Source organism: Anser cygnoides, chromosome 1, assembly GCF_040182565.1.
Source record: "Anser cygnoides isolate HZ-2024a breed goose chromosome 1, Taihu_goose_T2T_genome, whole genome shotgun sequence".
NCBI lineage: Eukaryota > Metazoa > Chordata > Aves > Anseriformes > Anatidae > Anser > Anser cygnoides.
In genome coordinates, this window is record NC_089873.1 from 163,351,237 (window position 1) to 163,359,275 (window position 8,039).

At 38.7% G+C, this 8,039-nt stretch overlaps 1 long non-coding RNA gene across 1 annotated transcript; it reads left to right on the forward strand.

Annotated features, from left to right (window-relative positions):
- The first annotated feature begins 2,976 nt into the window (after window positions 1–2,976).
- On the forward strand, window positions 2,977–7,233 carry LOC125180329 (uncharacterized). The gene is made up of 3 exons (XR_007158756.2): window positions 2,977–3,163; window positions 5,120–5,211; window positions 5,700–7,233. It is a non-coding gene; the product is annotated as an uncharacterized lncRNA (long non-coding RNA).
- The last annotated feature ends 806 nt before the right edge of the window (window positions 7,234–8,039 follow it).

Genomic DNA, 8,039 nt, shown 5'->3' on the forward strand with positions numbered 1-8,039 from the left:
CATTTAAATATTAATGAAGCTTGAAAGTCATTATCTTTAATTGTCTTTAAATTGAAGATAACAATGTGTGGGGCTTTGTTTGTTTGTTTTTGTTTTTAGATATGCACCAGAAACATCACAATACTGTAGGTCTGGATATTAAATTTAACAATTGTGGTTCAAATAGAAATCATTGCTAAAGGGTTGGTCCACACATAAGGTCAGGAAATGCACTTGGGAAGGATATAAGAGAGGGCAGAAAATAAGTAGTCATACATCTGGAAAATTATTTCCCTGTCCTTAAGCTGATGGGAATAGGCAATCAATATAGTGTTAGCTCATCATTCTATAAATTTTATTAAACTTTCAGAGCATCATTCCTAAAGTCCTAATGTATTAAAGATGATAAAATAACTGGAAGTTCACTAATAATAAATATCAGTAGTAAATATATGCAACTATATATATTTTTTAACATGATTTTCGCTTTATATTGTTAAGTTTTATTTTTGCCTTTGTTGCATATTTCATGCAATTTGTATAAAGGAGATGATATTTCACCCCATGTACCAATAAATACTTGGGGGATAACTGTCTGGAATGCAGCTTTCCAGAGAAGGATGTAGGGGTTCATGGTGGACATCAAACTGAACCTGAGTCAGCAGTGTTCCCTACTGGCAAATAAAATTAATGATAGCCTGAGCTGCATTAATCAAAGCATTGCAAGCAGGTAAAGGGAAGTGATCTTCCCCTCTTCAGCACTGGTGAGGCCATGGCTGGATTACTTGGTTTATGTCCTGGTTTCAGTTAGGACAGAGTTAATTTTTCCTCATAAGAGCTGGTAGGGTGCTATGTTTTGGATTAGGATGAGAAGAGCGCTGATAACATGCTGATGTTTTAATTGTTGCAGAGCAGTGCTTACACCAAGCCAAGGACTTTTCGGCTTCTCGCTCTGTCCTGCCAGCGAGCAGGCTAGCGGTGCAGCAGGAGCTGGGAGGGGACAGACCCAGGACAGCTGACCCAAACTGGCCAAAGGGGTATTCCATACCATCTGACGTCATGCTAAACAATATATAGGGGTGGCTGGCCGGGGTGGGGGGCCGGCTGCTCGGGGATAGGCTGGGCATCGGTCAGCGGGTGGTGAGCAATTGCATTGTGCATCACTTGTTTTCTTACACATTATTATTATTAATACTATTATCATTATCACTATTATTATTATTATTATTTTCCTGTCTTAATAAACTGTCTTTATCTCAACTCACCGGCTTCACTTTCCCGTTTCTCTCCCCCATCCCAGAGAGGGAGGGGGGAGGGTGAGCGAACGGCTGTGTGGTGTTTAGCTGCCAGCCGGGTTAAACCACAACAGTTTAGTTCTGGACTCCTCTGTACGAGGCAGACATGGACTTACCAGAAGAATTTCAGAATAAAGCCACAGAGATGATTAAGGTATTGAAGCAACTCTCCTATGAGGAAAAACTGGGAAATCTGAGACCTGGAAAAGGTTCAGGGAAGATCTTACCACTGTGTATAAATACCTGAAGGGAAAGTGCAAAGAGGACTGAGCCAGTCTCTTTTCAGTGCTGTCCAGTAACAGAACAAGAAGCAGTGGACACAAACTGAAACAGGAAGTTCCCTCTTAAAAGCAGGAAGCACTTTATTGTGAAGGTGACTGAGCTGCACAGGTTGCCCAGAGGGGTTGGAGAGTCTCCCTCCTTGGAGATATTGAGAAGCCATTTGAACACGGTCATCGCTCAATCATTGAATGTTTTGGGTTGGAAGGGGCCTTAAAGATCATCTAATTCCAACCCCCCTGCCATAGGCAGGGATATCTTTCACTAGATCAGGCTGTTCAAAGCTCCAGCCAACCTAGCCATGGCCACTGCCAAGGATGGGGTATCCACAACTCTTACAGGCAAGCATTTATAGGTGGCTGTGCTTGAGGGTTGATGGATGAGCTGACATCCAGAGGTTCATTCCAACCTCAGCAGTTTTTGATTCTGTGGTTATGTCACAGCTGAGGGAAGTTGCTAAGGTCATCAATATCTGAAATGAAAAAGAAAATGTCTTAATGTCAATTAGATAATCTTTTCCTATTTTTTTTTCAGTAAATATAATGAAACAAAAACAAAAATAAAAGCAATAGTAGGAAAGAAAAAAAAGAAAAAATGCCTAACTTATTTCCTATCTTACAAATATACTTTTTTTTTTTTTTTTAATCTCTTCAAGGAAAAAATAGAGTTACAGGTCTTTAAAAGCAAATTAATATGTAAATATCCAAGTTCAGTAGAGAACGGTAGAGCTGCAGCCACTGAAGCTCGATATCTATTCAGAGATATAAGCACCTTCAAATGGAAATAAGCTTACTCATATTGGGCACTGTTTCTCCAATGACCACGTAATAATCATTTATATTAAAAGCTAAATATCTCTAGCAAAATAGATTCTGTTTATGTATACCAATTGTTGCAGGATTATAGCCCAATGGAGAACAGTCGTGTCTTTTTAAAAGAGAGCTTCCACTGAAAACAAGCAGAAAAAGACCTCAGGCTAGGTTCCCCTACTATGTAATGTTACAACTCCATTGAATGAAAAATAAAATAAAGTGAAACAAAACTAATTTCATTAATGGGATTCTTATATCTCATCACAGCTGTCACTTTTTCCCAGATGAATGTCCAAACTGCTAAATCAGATTCTCTTTTCTGCTTTCTGCTTCTTCTACTCTTGGCTAACCTCAACACAGTCTCAAAAGAAGGGACATGGTGATTTTGGCAGTGGGAACCCCTGCCTCAAGGGCTGTATCAGAGCCACAATATGTGCCTGTGCTGGTGAATGCTTCTTGTTTGCATAAGTGGGGGAGTCTGGGTTTGCTTCTGGAGTGGGTGTAGCCTGCAGTTAGAACAAGAAAAAGTAATATTCAGAAAGATTCTTCTGAGCATTTTAAAGTCTTAGGAGAGATGCGCTCCACTGAAAAAAAAAAAAAAAAAAAAAGCTGTCCCTAGATAAATGGCTGCACTGAACTTCTACAAATGCTTTCTACAGGTACTTCAGTGACTAAAGGAAAACTAGGGAAAATGTGGGATTTCTCCTGAAGGAAGTGGGAAACATGATCACCCTGGACATGGAGAAGGCTGACCATCCATAAAACCAGACCATCCTTAGATGTCCTAGGTTACCTCAGGTATCTGTATGGGATAAGTGAAAATGACATACGACTTATAGGAATCATTCCGGAATCTGGAAGCCAGAAAGAATATTCCACAACCTTTAAAATGATCTTGTATATTTTGTATGATTGCCACTTAGGTAACTGGATGAAGCTTTGGTAGTTGAATCTATTGAGAGTTGTGGAATTTTAGACACCCACCACAAATGTAGGTAACTAAATTTGGGTGAATTACACTGGAACTCAGTCCCATCTGTAGGTTTTCTTGGGAAATAGTAACAAATGTCAGATGTGACAATATCTCACAAGACTTCAGTGCTTACTTTATACTAGTGAAGGCATGATAGCTGTCACATTGGAGGAAATAGTAAGAACTTCTTTATCAAATATGTAGAAGAGAGAGAGAAGAGAGAGAGGAGATCTATAAAGCAGTTAAAGCTTACCACCTCTTTTGTCTCCTAGCTATGAGACAGTGAAAAGGGAATGTTTGAATCCACCAGGCACCTTAAGCAGGGATGACAGAAGACAAGTGTCCACACAGCTTTCAGTTCCTTTTTAAGAATGCGTGTACCTTTGCCATGTCCTGACTTTGGGTTGGTTGTATTCCATGAATCCCACACTGATGTTCCCCTCTAAGCATCCAGACCAGGTCATCTGTTGCAGATATTGTGACCTCTTCTTAACCAGCATCAGGATTTATTTATTTATTTATTAATTTATATGGCTGAAGGATTCAAATCTTGTCCTAGTGTGAGGTCAGGAATTAGCTAAGCACCTAACAAATAGGGAGTTACATCTCTTGCCTTGCTGCACAGAAGCAACCACTATGAAACAGATTTGGCATTTAAATAGATAATGCATTCCTTGTTGGCATTTCTACCATCCTTCCAGCATAACTAACAGAAAGATTGCATTTTTTTTCCCACTGTTTAAAAAATATATCTTAAATTTTGGAACACAGAAGTTAGAAACTTTTCACCTAAGATGTGCATAGATGTGAAAACAGAGATAAAAAGATGATTAAGATTTTTTTTTTTTTTTTTTTTTTTTTTTTAACACTGGGCTTCATTCTATAGCCCTGGGGAATCTGGTGCTTCTTTAATGAGTGCTGATACTTAACCATCTTAATCCTGCTTGATGAGAAGAATAGGTCCAGAGAGAGCAGTTCAAAGATAAGTGTTTGAAAGATAGGTTGCATTTAAAATAATTTTTCCCTCAGCTTCCCCAGTCAGTCTCCATCACATTTTTTTTTCTTCTGTCTTCCAGTGTTCTTGAATATGAACTGTGGGAAAGACTTGAAATTAGTGGTAACGTTATGCACATTATGCAATATTTCTTGGCCAATATTTTTGAAAGAAATATGGTTCCCTGCATTTCTCTGTCCATATTTAATGTCTCTCTTCCATTAGTTCTTGCCTCCTGCCACATTAACTGCTAGTTTCCCTTCAGTGACTACTAGCCACTTATATTTTTAGTACCTATACAGTTTAGATCTTCAAACCTAGAAAACAATTCCCCATTCTCTTTACCCTCCGTTTTGTACACAACAGAACTGTGTTTTCATAGGATCTGTAGTCAACAGGTACTCCAGATACTCTATGGGAATGTGAAAGACCAATTCAGTTACAGTTTCTTTCACAGGTCCCTTAACTATTATATGTTTTGTATCCCTATATGAGAGTTACACAGATACATACAATAACATGCACAAATATATGCATTTATGAATTCCAAGTATTTTAAAAATGAAGAAAATACGTCAACTTACCTTTACAAAACTGCAAATAATTTCAAAAAGCCTATAGCCAAATAAAACCAAGACAGAGACCCAAGAATATATCTAATTATAAAAGATTTATGAACTCGCCCCTAACAGAAATTTGGATAGTTAATTTGACAACTACAGATTTCAAGATATATTGTTTGTACATTGCTTTTAAGACTGAGACTTCTTGTTTTGTTTTGTTTCAGGAGAAATCTGGTGCTGAGGTTACATACTAAATTCTGATTCATCCAATGCCATTAATTAACCATAGGATATCAAGGCATATATTGACCCACAGGTATAGTGGTAATTTCATTACTTGGGAGTGTTTCTACACGAGGGAGAAATGCTGTACCTCTATTTAATAATTCCCCTAAGTAATGCTTTCAATATACAGTAGCTCTGCAAATGGCTTTTTTTTTTATTATTTTTTATCTTGTTGTTGTTGTTGAAACTGCTGATTTTCTAGGTTCTATAAAAACATTCTCAAAAGTACTGCCTTAAAAAAACAGTATTTCTGGGAACATCTGTTTAATCACAGGACTTAAAATGGTAGCATGAATAGAACTTGAATTACAAAAAAGTTAGCTCTTTTAAGAAGTTTTGAATCTATCATAAAATGATATTCACCCAGTTTTATCTTCTATAATAATACCAGTAAAATTCTATAAAATAGTGATATGCAGTATTTTATATTTTCATTACATGTTAATGCACTGTGATCTTTTAAAATCAATAGTGTACAATGCCATCTTTTACATTTTATTGTATTTATTCTTACTTAAGATAATTGCATATAGTAAGAAGAAGCAGTGTGTTGTAAGCCTGCCTCACAATCTTTATTGAAGACTGTACAGGAATGACGGTGATGCACCACCGCATGGCATGGTCTCCTACACCAGCTGGAGCTGTATTTGTATCACATCAGAGGTCTTGTACTCAGCTCTGGTGAGGCTGCACCTTGAATACTGTGTTCAGTTTTGGACCCCTCACAGGAAGAAAAACTTCAAGGCCCTGGAGCATGTCCAGAGAGGGGCTACAAAGCTGATGAAGGGCCTGGAACACAAGTCCTATGAGGAGCGGCTGAGGGAGCTGGGGTTGTTTAATCTGGAAAAGAGGAGGCTCAGGGGAGACCTTCTTGCTCTCTACAACTACGTGAAAGGAGGTTGTGGGGAGCTGGGGGTTGTCCTTCTCACAGGTAACTAGTGATAGGACTAGAGGGAATGACCTCAAGTTGTTCCAGGGGAGGTTTATGTCGGAAATTAGCAGAAATTTCTTCTCAGAAGAGTAGTCAGGCAGTGGAACAGGTTTCCCAGGGAGGTGGTAGAGTCACCATTCCTGGGGGTGTTTAAGGAAAGGTTGGACGTGGTGCTTAGGGACATGGTTTAGTGGGTGATATTGGTGGTAGGGGAATGGTTGGACCAGATGATCTTGGAGATCTTTTCCAACCTTAATGATTCCATGATTCTATGATTCTTGATACAGGTAGCGGATGAGCCGGAAAAGGTGGCACACAGCTGGATCTGTTATTCATTAACAAGAGAAAACTGGTGACATGATAATCACTGGAAGCCTTGGATGTGGTAACCTATGAAATAGTGAAGAGACCTGGACTTGTTCAGTCCACACAAGAGACAGCTGCAGGGGGACCTAACAGCAGCCCTCAGTGCCTATATGGAGGTGATAGAAGGGACAAGACTTTTCACAGTGTTATGTCATGGAAGGACAAGAGAAAATGGGCAGAAGTTAAAATAAGATAGACTTGTACTGGATATAAGGAGAAAATACTCCCAATGTGGAAAATCTTTCAGTGGAACAGGTTAAACAGAGAGGTTGGGCCATCTCAATCCTTGCAGGTTTTTAAGACCCAGCTGAATACAACCTGAGCAAACTGATCTGCCCTCACAGCTGGCAATGCTTTGAGCAGGAGGTTAGACTAAAGACTTCCTGAAGTCCTCCCTTCTAACCTACATTTTTATACGGTTCTATGATTTTATGATAGTGAAACCTTGCTCTTAGAAGACATGCTAGACAGCTAATAGAAAAATGTTTACACATTTTTTTTACCAACTAGCTTTTCACTGCCGTGTTTGTTAATGTGAAGTTTAAGTGATGATCATGCTTTTTAGAACTAAAGACTGCTGGAGGCAAGGCATACAAAATACAAGAGGGCTTGCATGACCAGCCACAGTTATGTAATCTTTCAAACTATAATCATAGGCTACAGTGTATGATCCCAGTTTGGAGGCAGTGATAGGTGACTCTCATAATGAATGTCCAGTCTGACAAACAGAGAGAGAAGACTCCAGACACGAAGAAAGTAGTCATCAAAATAATTAGTGCTGCCTATATTTAGCATACCACTTGACTTCTAACAGAAAGTCAGAGTTCTATGACCATGCGGGCTAAATTAGTGTCTAACTTCATCGAAGTCACTTTGGTATGATCACTGTTAAGCTTCATCTGAAAATTAGCTCAGGCTTCCTATTCACACCTCCACACCACCAGATCTCCTCTAACAAGAAGAGACATTCAAACTGTTTCTAGCGATTTAGGCAGCTTTTGAACGCACAACAGAAACATTTTGTTTAAAGAGAAAAAAAAAGTTCAAAATGGCTGCCCCTAAGGCTACGTTAATTCAAAGCTGTAAATATGCAAGACTCTGAGTCTGCAGATGATTTGGTTGTCTCCCATTAAATTCAGTGAGACTTTTATTTTATTTTATTTTATTTTATTTATTTTATTTCACTTTGACTTCAATTACAGCAACATCCAGCACAGAAATGAATGAAAGATGAGTGTAGGTTTCTAATCTGAAGCTCTAGACCTAGTCATTGCTTGAATCCTTTATGCTTGAAAACGGATCTTCCTAGTTTGTTTTACTGAAGACGGGTTTTAAAGGTAGTTATTGAATCCATCTATTCTCAACAGAGAGTCTTTACAAATACATCATGTGATAAGCATAGTGCAGGAGGAAGGGGAGCACAGCACAGGAGAGGTGAGTGGTTCCACCAGTAGCTGAGAAACAAAACAGACTTTGAGATGTTTCCTACTTATCAGGAAATTATTCAGAAGTGGGGGATGCTCATGCCCTGCTTCAGTTTCACTAACAACTAGGGAACATCA